The 13,009-nt window shown below is 37.6% G+C and overlaps 2 long non-coding RNA genes across 4 annotated transcripts in view; one reads left to right on the top strand and one right to left on the bottom strand.

The window, feature by feature from the left end:
• Positions 1-4,240, bottom strand: part of LOC111092425 — a 49,985-nt gene extending 45,745 nt beyond the window's left edge. The window contains exons 1-2 of one of the 2 annotated variants that reach the window (XR_005378545.1): positions 3,960-4,240; positions 2,333-2,508 (exon numbers count right to left, since the gene is read on the bottom strand). This is a non-coding gene — a long non-coding RNA (uncharacterized LOC111092425). The remainder of the gene's footprint in view (positions 1-2,332; positions 2,509-3,959) is intronic. The other variant, XR_005378543.1, reaches the window with a different exon arrangement.
• Positions 4,241-4,499: 259 nt separating this feature from the next.
• On the top strand, positions 4,500-11,841 carry LOC111092419. Of its 2 annotated transcripts, XR_005378542.1 has the most exons (3): positions 4,500-4,947; positions 5,048-5,244; positions 8,467-11,841. It is a non-coding gene; the product is annotated as an uncharacterized LOC111092419 (long non-coding RNA). The 2 variants fall into 2 exon arrangements; XR_005378541.1 differs by having other exon boundaries at positions 4,500-5,244.
• Positions 11,842-13,009: the final 1,168 nt, after the last annotated feature.

Below are 13,009 nucleotides of genomic sequence, written 5' to 3'. Positions count from 1 at the left end.
CTGGAACATTGTAAGGACCTTAAAAATCTTAACAACCTAATTTTACTAATTTTAAAATAGCTCTAACAACATATATTTGCCCTTTATAATCAGTGGCAGTCACTCACAAGAACAAAACTAAAAATGTAAATGGACATCCAAACTGCTCATTCCATCTCATGCCATGAGACTTTCTGTGGTTTGTGGCTACAACCCTTTGCCTCTCAAAGAAGTTAGATTTGGTTGGGGGCAACTCTCTGGCTGGGAGTGCCACCCTTATTAACATGTAAACTGTAATCATGGTACAGTTGAGGAGCACAACAATTGGATTTTGAAACCTATTATTCTACAAAGTAAATACAGGCTTAAGTCAAAAGGCAATGTGTTATTTTAGAAGAGTCATCAACTACTATTTTAGTCAAAAACACATAGTGAGTAACTAGAAAGAAGTTTCAAAGGAAACAGAGTGAAATCAGTTTGGAACTTCTAATCTATATTAGGTCAGTTCTTTTTATCCTGGTCTATAACAAACAACAAAGCCCTTTACTTTCCATCCTCAGCACAGTGATAATGTAGCTTGCAACTTTGATTTGGATTACATGCTATAGTCATTATACTTTGAAAACATGGTCAACTAGCACAGAGATTCTCTACTGATAGAAAAGTACTTATAGGAGATCCCTGGGTGGCTCAGCGGTTTACTGCCTGCCTTTGGCCTAGGGTGCGATCCTGGAGTCCCGGAATCGAGTCCCACGTCGGGCTCCCTGCATGGAGCCTGCTTCTCCCTCTGCCTGTGTCTCTGCCTCTCTCTCTCACTTTCTCTCTCCCTCTCTGTCTATCATAAATAAATAAATAAATCTTAAAAAAATATTTTAAAAAAGTACTTATAACAACCAGATTCCAAAAACAAACTTCACTTACTAAATCAAACTCTGTGAGGTTTAAAATAAATAAATAAATAAATAAATAAAAAAAATAAAAAAAATTAAAAAAACTCTGTGAGGTTTACGTTTAATATGATTATAATCAAAAAGTTTATTAAGCAAATTTCTAACGTAAACAAAATTAGAAGAAGAATGTATTAAAAATATTAAAATGTAAGAGTTTAAGAGTAATCACTGTAAAAACAATATGCTATTCATGAGTGTCATCTATTTAATACAAGAGGGCCAATGTGATCTCTAAAAAAGTTTCTGAATATTTGAGAATATGTAGCAAGTTTTTTTTCTCTTAGCCATAGTTAGATAATTAATATTCTCATTAATTAAATATGTATTAATATATAATCAATTATATATTACTATATAATTATATGCTAATTAAATTCATATGTATAGACTTCCTATGTATACTACAGATTACCAGTTCTTGAAAAGTTGGACAACAAAAATATTTCTGGAAAACTATCTAAACATAATTAAACCTTCTTTTTCTGGTTTATGCTTTAAATTTAAATACAGTAAAATTTTGATGTTCAGTTCTATGAGCCAGAATACAGAAATTCTTATAAACACCATCACACAGAGGATACAGAACAACTCCAACACCCCAAAGAATTCTTTCACATTGACCCTTTGTATGCAGACCCTCTCCCCACCTCTAATTTCTGGTGACCACTGGTCTGTTCTACACCTCTACAATCTTGCCTTTTTCAGAATGTCATATAAATGGATTAATGTAGTATACAATCTTTTGAATCTGACTTCTTTTCACTTAGCACAATTCCTTCGAGATTCATGCACCTTGGTGTATCTTCTTTCAATGATTCTCTAATTACTATTTTATAGCCCTCATCCCATTGATATAAACATTTACATATAAAGTTACAGACATGTAGAAAGTATCAGAGCTATGGTATACTTAGTTCTGTAACACAACTTAATTCTTCTTTACGTGAGTAAAATCTCCATATCAGCTAGCTTGTTTGCCATTTTTTTACTTCTAATAAAAGTATCACATAGGAAAGCAATGGTACTTATTTCATGGCATATCACCCCTCGCTCAGGGATTTTCAAGGTTTCGTTATTGCCTATCAATTTAAGTCCAAACTCCTCCTCAAAGTACTCTCAGAGTGTGTTTTCAATCTTATCTCCACCAACTCCCTCAAATAACCCACTTTCTCACGAGACTGGGCTATTCATTTGTCCCTGATCCACTTCTTTCTTTGCAACATTGTGCCTACTTATTCTTCAAGGACCAATTCAAACGCCATCTTTGACATGCAGTCTTTCCTAATTCCTTTCTTTCTTTCCTCAAGGTTGCCCCCAAAGTGGATTTAAACTTGAGTTCAATAGCATGTTTGGAGAACTTTCTTATGGCATTGTTTATAACTGAGGTAAAAGAATCTACGTACCTGTCTTATTCCCTCCTTCTTCCTTCCTCTCTGATGCTTTCCTCATCCCCCACTGCACTGTGTGCCATCAGAGAAAGGTGTGATTTTCTAATCTTTGTAACACATATGGCATCCAGCATAGTTCACTTTCATTAAAGTGACACTAAAAAAATCCTATTACAAACAAATATCTGGCTCTAGAAGACACAAGAGAGAAAAGAGTAGACCTCTGAAAACAGACTGAAAAAGAATTAGATGGTACTTGTGACTATAATGCCACTAGGAAGTTATTTTAAAGCATATTCCTGGTATAAGCATATGAAAGCATTTTATGAACAAAACTTTAAACTTAAAAAATGTGTAGTCTACTGGTATTTCATCTTCTGTTAAATAGGAGTCCTATATATTCAAGATTCCTAGCCTCCTTATAAGTCACATGTGGATCTTACTGAGACAAAATAGCTCTCCTCGCTGGAGTGACTCATGGAAGTTGGTTCACCTGAGGATCAGAAAAACGGCTACACTTTAGCTTCTAAAACATCACTTAAGAGTTGGTTGCCCATACCACAGTGAGTCATCACCCTCTCATGGTTCCACATGTGATTGTTCTGCCTCCCTCAAGCAGTTTATAAAGACTGTATAGGCAGGAATCACATCTTAGGCTCCTTTTTAAAAAGATTTTATTTAAATTCCAGTTAACATACAGTGTAATATTAGTTTCAGGTGTACAACATAGCGATTCAACATTTCCATACAATACCCAGTGCTCATCACAAGTGCCTTCTTGATTCCACTCCCCACACCACCACCACTTCCCCTCTGGTAACTATCAGTTTGTTTTCTTGTATTGTGTCCATTGAAACTCTCCCTGTCCCAACTTTCGTACCATGCCCACCACACATGCACACTTCATAGAAGAGACAAACTGTATATAAAAACCATTCTGACTCTTAAAACATTTGGGCATTTGAAATACAACCCCAGCCATTTCCCTATTTCCTAAAGGTACATTCAGCCCTGAGACAGTGCTACATCCTTCCTCCAACTCCGCTTCTCAAGCAGGGTTTAAAATGCTCAGCAAATATCAGCTTGGCATTTCCAGAAGATGACAACAGTCACAACATCAACAACTGCCAGAGAGAGAAGGGAACAATGCTCTAACTCCAGTTCTACTGCTAACCAGCTACAGGACCTTGTGAAAGTCTCCAGACTTCCCGGGTTTGGGTTTCCTTGCCTATAAACTGACACATGGTATTAAGTTAGTAGAGATCTGCCTCACTCAAGTTCTGATATCTTCTGGTTCTAACATTGGGGCACTCTTACATGTCTAAGGACCAGATAAGACTTTCATATCTGGCCTTGCTCTTCATCCCTATGATCCTCTTTAGAGAAAGCTAAGCACTAAGACTAAGCTCTGAGCTTTCTTTTCTCTTCTCTAGCCTTTGCTCGAAATAGAATAGTAGCACTCTATTCTGATAGCCCCACAGAGCAATCTTTAGTGTAAATAATAGGATGGAAAGAAAAGTTCTATTTCTTTTTGTCCTATTTTTAATGATTTCCAAGTTAGAAAACTGATGACAGCATGAAAGCCTCATCAATATTGCAGACACATAGCTCTCAGTAGCTCCAGATCTCAGTGTTCACAAACCTTCAATATCTCAGCTGTTAATAGACAATAAAAATTATTAGACCTTGAATTTATATTCAACAATCCCTGTAACATATCTGGGGCTCTACATGAGTAACTATTCTCTCTGGTACTCAAATCTCTCTCCAGGATGAACAAGGCTCTTGGGAAGATTCATTAACTCCTGCAGGTGCCTCTGGGGGGCTGTTTAACCTGCTGCCAGGCTCATGCCCCAGTGAGGGAGCTCCTCATTCCTTCTGTGACATCACCTGGGAATAAGAGAACTTCCATCCTCCTAGAGAGCGGTGGGGGGCACTCAAATGGCTACAGATGACAAGAGGCTCCTTACCTCCATATTTCATCAGCTCCCAAGCCCCACATACCCAAGGAGTAGTTCCTAAAATTTGATAAACAGTTAGCCAAGTTACTTACTCTCCCCAGGCTCAGAAGCTTTTTTTATTTTATTTTATTTATTTATTTATGATAGTCACAGAGAGAGAGAGAGAGAGAGAGAGAGGCAGAGACACAGGCAGAGGGAGAAGCAGGCTCCATGCACCGGGAGCCCGATGTGGGATTCGATCCCAGGTCTCCCGGATCGCGCCCTGGGCCAAAGGCAGGCGCCAAACCGCTGCGCCACCCAGGGATCCCTCAGAAGCTTTAAATAAATCTATAAACTCAACCAAAAGTGTACGTGATCAGGGTGGTAAGAAGAAAGCAATCTGCTAAACATCCCTGCCCCTTCCTTCTGGGAACTTTTCAAAGACCCATCCTCAGTAGTTATAGGACAAAATGCTATATATTCAATAATCTACAATTCTTTTAAAACAGATGAAAGAGTTCTGATGATATAGAAACCTTCATAAGAGTAGTTTATTTTGGTAAAGGAAGTCGTGGTCTGTGCCAAGTGTTTTCAGTATACTATCTATCTAGTTTAGTTCTCATAATAACTACCACAATACTGAGGAGTTACTATTTTCCCCAGTTTTAGAAATAAAGAACATCTCTAAAAGTAATAATTTGTTTATTAAGAATTTTAATGCATTATTTCATTTAGTCTTGATGACAGAACTCTGAGATGGGAGGATTCTATTCTTATCCCCATTTTACAGATGAGAAAAATGAAGCACAGAGAAGCTAAATAATTTGTTGAAGATCACACAGCTTGGCAAGTCATCCCAGCAGTCTGGTACCAGGGCCTATACTCTGAACCATTAAGCTTCACTGACCAGTGAAGCAGGAAAAGGAAAAGTACAACTGCTAGATTTAGTAAATAAAAATATGACATCCAGTTAAATATGGCTTTCAGGTAAGTAATAATTTTAAATAAAAGATTTTTCTATGTAGCACTTGGGACATATTTATACTAAAAAATTACTGATTGCTTATCCAAATTGCAAATTTAATTGAACACCCTTTATTAAACTGACAACCCTGTGGGGAAGAGATGCCTAAGATGTGAGCCTCAGCCTATCCCAGAGAACTTTTTCATATCTGCTACCATATTTAATACATGTTTCTAAGGTCTAAATTATGTCCCAAACTCGGTCCTGGTGCTGGCTTTGGTCAACCCCTGAATTTAAAAAGCAAGCAGGCTTGAGCCTACATTGACAATAGAGATTTTAAGGCACTACGAATTTCAGTCCTTAAAAATTCTGTGCCTGGTTCATAAGAAAAACTTAAATAGAGACCTAAGGAGACATTACAAAAAAATTAAAGGATGAGAATGGGTCATTTATTTTTCTATGCAGAAATTCCATTTTTTCATAAATTCTCTCATAAGAAAAATTAGCAATGTTTTCTAAGTGTTTAAAGAGCCCAGTTAGGAACAGCGTCGTGGGTAGTGATATGGAGAAAATACAGGCAGACAATAAACAATCATTAGAAAGAGGCTTCAGATCTTCCTATGCCCTGGTAATTTACGTGCCACAGCCCTACCTTTAGCCAGGAAGATGATATTTAGATTTTTACTAATAGGATATGTTTGAACATTTACTTAAAACACACACTCTAGCAACTACAGTAAAACACAGGATTTTTTTTTTAAAGTCATCTGCTTAGAACTTTCGATGGCTTCTCTTTTGGCATTACACAGTCTGTATTCTTCATGATTATTTAGGTAAGTTTCAGTTTCCATATGGCTTGACATCACATGGGTGAATCAGCAGAAAACCAGCATCTTTATCACATTTCCTATTTACTGACAATCGTCCTAAATATAGCTGCCTTTTATACAACCATAAAAGCTTTCCTCTCCTCTGTTAGGACAAAACATTTTAGGGGAAGAAGAAAATCTTGGCAGGATCCTGGTGTTCAAAATAAGGGTAACAATGTACAGGTTTCACCTATGCTAGGGAGAGAAGTATTTTACCCAGAGGACCAATGATTTGACCCACAGTCAAATTTGCCAATTGAGTAGAATTCACTTAGGGAAACTAACCCTGGAAGGAGATTCAGATTATGGCTCCCCTGCTCAATAGCTTTATGATCTTCTACATCACTTTCCCTCTAAGCCTCAAGTCTTCTTGTCTTTAAAATATAAACAGTAATAGTGGCTACCTCACAGGGTTGTGAGGAATCAATGAGCTAAGGACTTAGTACAGTGCCTGGCAGCCCATATAGACACCCGATGAATGTTTAATACTGTTAACACTATTGTCATTTGACACCAAACAACATACCTATGGGCCCTCTCACTAGCTTCTCAAAGAAAAAGCTAATTTTGCCCAATGGTCATGTCCCTTTTGATGGTTCAATTGCACTCTCAGGGTGACCAGGAGTGTTGGCAGGTGTAGCTACTGTATAAATGAATCCATCATATGTAAATATGTCTATAATTAGACTTTGTGTTCTTAAGAAATAAGTTCTCAAGTCACAATTTGTACATTTCTTTTTAAAATCTGATGATTTGAATAGTTGTTTACACATTTAAACTCTCTAGACTACTTACTGAAAGAAACAGTGATTTTTTTTTTTTAAAGAAAAACGTATTTCCTTCCTAAGGCGTTTATTATTTAGAAAATAATATTAATTTTGAAAGATACTTTCATCCCAGGATGCCTGGATGGCTCAGTGATTGGGTACCTGCCTTCGGCTCAGGTCGTGATCCTGGGATCCGGGTAGAGTCCTGCATCAGGCTTCCTGCAAGGAGCCTGCTTCTCCTTCTGCCTGTGTCTCTGCCTCTCTCTCTGTCTGTGTCTCTCATAAATAAATAAATAAATCTTTAAAAAAAGTACTTTCGTCCCTTTGTCACTTAGTTGAATACTTCTTTTTCACACTAGTTAAATTAGACTTAAAATTAGATTTTAAAGCAAAAACAATTCTCTGCCTTTAACAACACTATTTAAAATGCAAATTACATTGCAGATAAAAAGAATTGAAATTTTTGTAGCTTAAAAATAAGTGGAATTCCAGAGTCAATATCATATAAATAGGTGTCCATCTGGCCAATCTTCATGATTGCCAAATTTCTTCTTTCAATTGTTTAGGTTTAACAAGAACTTAAACAGCTCCCTCTTGTGGCCTAAAAAGTCATCAGCAATCCAGAGTTTAGCCAACTTCTTACCTGTCATTTTATTCAGTGCACATTCACTTAATAAATTATATATTGTGTATCTGCTATAGTAGTGGAGAAGGAGAGCATAAATAGAGGGCTAGGATGGATGTGATTCATGGGGATGTGATTCATGTGGATATAGTCAGCTCCAAAGCTTCAAACTGGAACTCTTAGTGTGCATGCTGCTTCTAATTTAAGGGCTGTATTTCTCTAAAATGAAAGGTTGAGCTTTAGCCAATGCAGTTCATTAAGCAAATGGTTGCCTCCATTGACTGGTTGAGCTGCAAGGTACTCAGAAATCCTGATACCAAATTTACCTATTTTCTGTTGAAAAGCTTCAGATCAAAAAGTGTAAATGCAAAGTCCCCCTGAATACATTTTCTAGTAAACTTTGTCATGGTCCCTGAAACTTCATTTTAACCATCTGTTCATTCCAAAAATAGCTGAGGGCTGCCATGAGGTATGAGGCACTGTGCATAGAACAGACATGCCCCTATAATGCCCACAGCGTGGTGGGAAGAGAAGCATGAAGTACTCACACTGTAATACATCAGATGTGGCAGTTACTGCCTGTGAAAATGACAGGGAGACTTAATGGAACCAGGTATATCAGGAAAAACAGTTCTGAGAAATGACTGAGTAGATATTGGCCAGATTAAGGGAGGATGGGAAACTATTTCAAGTAGGAAAAATAACATACACTATAAAAAAAAAAAAAAAAAGCATCTGTCAAACTTGAGAACAGGGAGGTGCTTGACTCTTGAGGAACTGGAAGCACATAATGGGGCTGGAGAATGTGGCAGGAGAGGGTAGAGGGGCAGCGTCAGGCAGAAGCCAATCATGCAGGGCCCTGCAGACTATGTGTAGGTTTTGAGCATTAGCCTCACTGAGATATGCACCAGAAACCTATGAAATGTTTCAAGTTTCAAGTTCGTGACTAACACTACAATCTTTCTTTTTTTTTCTTTTTTTTAGGGTCCCGCTGGCTGCACGTACAGACAGAATTGGAGGGAAGTCAGAGTGGAAGTAAGGATACTTCTTAACATTAAAACTGCAGCAGTCAGGCAAGTTTTGCCTTGACTGACTGCTGGCTGGAGCCTGGGTGGGGTCTGAGGAGAAGGCAGGAGGGAACAGGATGTTAGAAATATATTGCAAGATTACACTGACAGGATTTGATGATGAAATAAGAGTAAGAGGAAGATTTAAAGCTGACCCTCAACACAGCAAAGACAGTGATGATCTACACCTATACGCAAAAATCTGATGAATCTCACAAATGATGTCAAATTAAAGAGCCAGAGAAACAAACAGAAGAATACCTCCCTGCAGCTACCATCACCTCCTCTCTCTGGAACTGCTGGGTGACAGGCCAGGACCTATTTTGTGTCACCTTACTATCCCTAAGGCTGTCTGCCTTCCAAAGTCAAAAGAACCAACATGGAAAAATCAAAATGTAAGGTTTGAATAAGTAAGAGAAAAACCAACCAATGAAGACATTTATGTTTAACACCTTGGATGTTCAAGAAACTGCTTAGAGCAGGACACAAATGGGACATGCCTCCTCTAGCATTATTTTTAATGTAACATAATCTGAACATTCTGGTCTACAGATCAAGGGAAGTGAAAAAAAGAGAATTCATAAGTTATCTGTAAAGGCGGAAATGCTTAGTGTGAATATATGATGCAAGACCCTCTTATACCAAAGGAAACTCTGAGAAATATTACTTTGAATTTCCTGCTTATTTTATCCCCACTGTATCAAAAATTTTTTAGCTGCTGGTATTAAGATCAAAATAGATTTTTTGGCCCCAAGCAGAAAGCTTCTAGTCAGGAAAACAAATGCCAGTCTTTTAAATTATCTGAGAGTTAGAATTAGTTTGAATAAGGAGCCTAAGTCTTTCAGCTGAGGAAAATACATTTGAATGTGGGAGATCACCTCAGGACATTGAGAATTTCCCACGGAAATATCCGACAAAAAGCAGGGAGAAAACAAAATTTCCAGTTGAAATGGGAAACAAAGTATGACGAGAACAAAGAGTTGAGTGTGTGCTTTGGTAGCTTAGTTTGGTAATTCATTTCAAAGGCAGATGAGAGGAAACTGCTTAAGCAAAATTGTCTTATTGTTCTGACAGTTCCCACGCTGAATCAGAAATCTTTGTCACCTCAATTCTATAAAGGAGAAAAGTTATCTTTATTAGGACAGGAAAAAAATGTTCTCCTATCCGCTTTAGGTGAAGTATGAAGTTGATCATTTTTAGAATTTGGTACATTTGCTTCATTTTTCATATTGGTCTTCAAGAAAACAAAAAGAAAGAAGAAGAAAACAAGACTATAAATCCTCAAAGAGAAGATAGGAAGATTTCATAAGCTAGAGAGAGACTAACATACCATGACCCCATTTTACTTGTAACATTGAACGTCGTGAGCTTGAATCTCTTATGCACTTGCTGATTTTAAGCAGAATCTCAGGAAAGCAGATCTGAGGGGAAGTAGACAACTGAGAGGAGCTTGCCTAATGCCCCTCCGGATTGCAGCCCCTGTGCCGCCAGCTGCTGGGAGTGCTGGTGGCTTAGGGCTCTCATTTGAGTCCCTCTCTGCAGATCATTCTCAGCTGAACAAAAGCCAGCTCACTCAAGGTCATGCTCTCTTCCCAGGCAGCCTACACCCAGTGACTGGTCTGGATGGTATATAAAAGTCCAACACTACCCCTGAAATTTAGAAAAATTCTAAAAGGCTTCAGTGTCAGTGCTCCCCATGGAGTCACCTTCATCAAGATGCCATTATGGTTCAACTTCTTCCTTGGCAGAGTCCTGCCGCTTTTCCTTCTCATCTAAAGGTGTAAAACTTGAAAGTACTCCCTGATGAACTATCTGCTGAACTCAGAGTCAGCTTCCCAGGGAACATAACTGGGATGTTGTCATTACCAGTGTTTTCATTTTATGTTTATTGTCTTACATATAAGAGTGAGGGACAGGAGGTTCTTAAGCCTGACTCCCAATTAATCATCTTTCATCACTTTGGAGAATTCGAAGGATGGGGATTGCAGGACATTCCACTTAGGGAAACATTCAGAATCAACTTCATTTGATTACAAACCAAGGCAATTGCCAGTCTATAAATTAATCACTACAAAAACAAGGAATTAAATCATGATACTGCCCTCCCTCCTAAAATCCTCTCTTCCTCTGGCCACGAGGATGTGAAATTGTCTGTCTCCCCTCCTACCTTCATGACCAATCTTGTGTGCTTTTTATTCTTCTTTATTAATGAATAATAAATTACCCAAAGGTATGCACAAATTAGTGAAAGCATTCATTGTGATACACAGCCATTAAAATGTCTCCTTTCTCAACATTTCCATCAATGGTAAAAATAAAAGAATATCTGAGTAAACCATTCCTTAGTTAACAGCTATACATTGAACATCTCCTATGAACCATAGGTGGTTTAGAGTTTGGGAAAGAAAAATGAGAAAGAAATATCTCTTCCCTTAAGAAATTTAACATCTAGTACAAAGAGTTGCCTAACAAACCCAACACCTCTTTTTTTAAAACAAATATTTTGCGATGCCATCGTTATGATTCTGATATAAAATTCATAGGTAACTTACCTACAAATTCAAAAAACCAGTATAATGCCCTAATTATATCTAAATTATAAAATATAATTGTAATTTATTTTACAATTGTAAAATATAAACAAACAAAAAGAAAGCAAGTAGTAATTTTTTTAAATATGGCTTGATATGTAGCTGCTATAACAATAATCAGATGCTATGCCTTACATAGCAGCACCCTTCAATCTTTATGACAACCAAATACTTCCCCAAAATTTCTAAAATGCTACCAGGAGTGGTTCTGCTTTCATTGAAAACTACTAATTTAATCATTTAAGAGAAGAGAAAGAAATTATTTCTATGAATTTGAAAGATGGCATCTAACTCTAATATTTCAAAAATAATGCATGGAACTTATGCATCTTTGTTCTAAACAGAATAAGGCTAGACATATTCAAATAACACCATGTTATAGGCTGAATGTATCCCAGAGAAATTCAAATGTTGAAGCCCTGTACCTTAGAACGTGACTGTATTAGGAGTTAGTGCCTTTGAAGAGGTGATTAAGTTAACATGAGGTCATTATGGTGGGCCCTAATCCGATTAACTAGTGTCCTTAAGAGAAGATCAGGACACAGAAAACTCAGGCAGAAGGACAACCATGTGAGTATATAGTGAGAAGGCAGCCAAGTACAAGCCAAGGAGGGAGGCCTCAGGAGAAATTAACCCTGTGGGCACCTGATCTTGAACTTCCAGCCTGCAGAACTATGAGAAAATAAATTTCTGTTGTTTTACCCACTTGGTCTGTGGTATTTTGTTGTGGCAGCCCCAACAAACCAATACACATCCCTAGATGGGAGTTGAGATAAGAGATATTTCTGCCCTTAAGGCCTAGACCTCCAGCCCAGAAGTGGTAAAAGTGCAAAGGAAAAAGAAGGAAAAGGACTGAGAAGGAGCTCTTGAACAGAAGTTGAGGAGGAGGACGGCTGAATAGCTTTTGTGTTTAAGGAATTGCATTGCCTGCTCATTTAATTTAGCATTGTGTTCAACATTTGGAAAGAAAGGCATAATCCTCATAGAGAAGTCTATTAACAATAATTTCTGTGTCAAAGCAGTAAAAAGAGCAATTGTGAGCAAAAATCCAATTCTCAATTGCATTTTCAAAATGTAATGTATGTAAAAAATACACAAGGGAAATTATGCAAGTAAATGTCTAATATTTGCATGGTTAGCAAAAGTTTGCGCCTACAAAATGGGGACCAGATGAGATATACTTATTGTATAAATTAATAAGAATCCATCTGTAAAGGCTTGTTTCTCATTTCTGCATTCTGTTCTACCACATGTTCATTTTATGCATTAGTGTGAAGTTATTCAGACCAGTGGACTGCCATTGCTTTCTGTGTATCTTCACCATCACTGCTGACTCACAATAGATCCGAGTTTAACAATGAAGAGATTTGTTTCTTACAATCAACTTTCCTATAAATCCTCACTCCTTGTTTGAGTGTTATTGCCAGGCTGCTAGTGTGTAAATAGTCCATATCAGCCACATACCAATGGAAGGTGTAGAGAGGTAAGGGAACTAACATATGAGTAAGAAGAATATAAATGCTACATAAACTGAAAGGAAAAAATGTTTGTTTTGTTGCACTCTTTTTTCTTCTCTGAATTTTTTTTTTTTACAGAAGCAATATTTATTAAGCCTTTACTATGTTCTAGACTCTGCTAAATACTGCAGAAATAACCATGAAATGTAAAAGGGCCATCAGGGATCCCTGGGTGGCGCAGCAGTTTGGCGCCTGCCTTTGGCCCAGGGCGCGATCCTGGAGACCCAGGATCGAATCCCACGTCGGGCTCCCAGTACATGGAGCCTGCTTCTCCCTCTGCCTATGTCTCTGCCTCTCTCTCTCTCTGTGTGTGTGTGATTATCATAAATAAATAAAAATTAAAAAAAAAATA

This window comes from Canis lupus, chromosome 25 (assembly GCF_011100685.1).
Source record: "Canis lupus familiaris isolate Mischka breed German Shepherd chromosome 25, alternate assembly UU_Cfam_GSD_1.0, whole genome shotgun sequence".
NCBI lineage: Eukaryota > Metazoa > Chordata > Mammalia > Carnivora > Canidae > Canis > Canis lupus.
The sequence above is the reverse complement of the archived record's forward strand: the minus strand, read 5'-3'. Positions and strand labels throughout refer to the sequence as shown.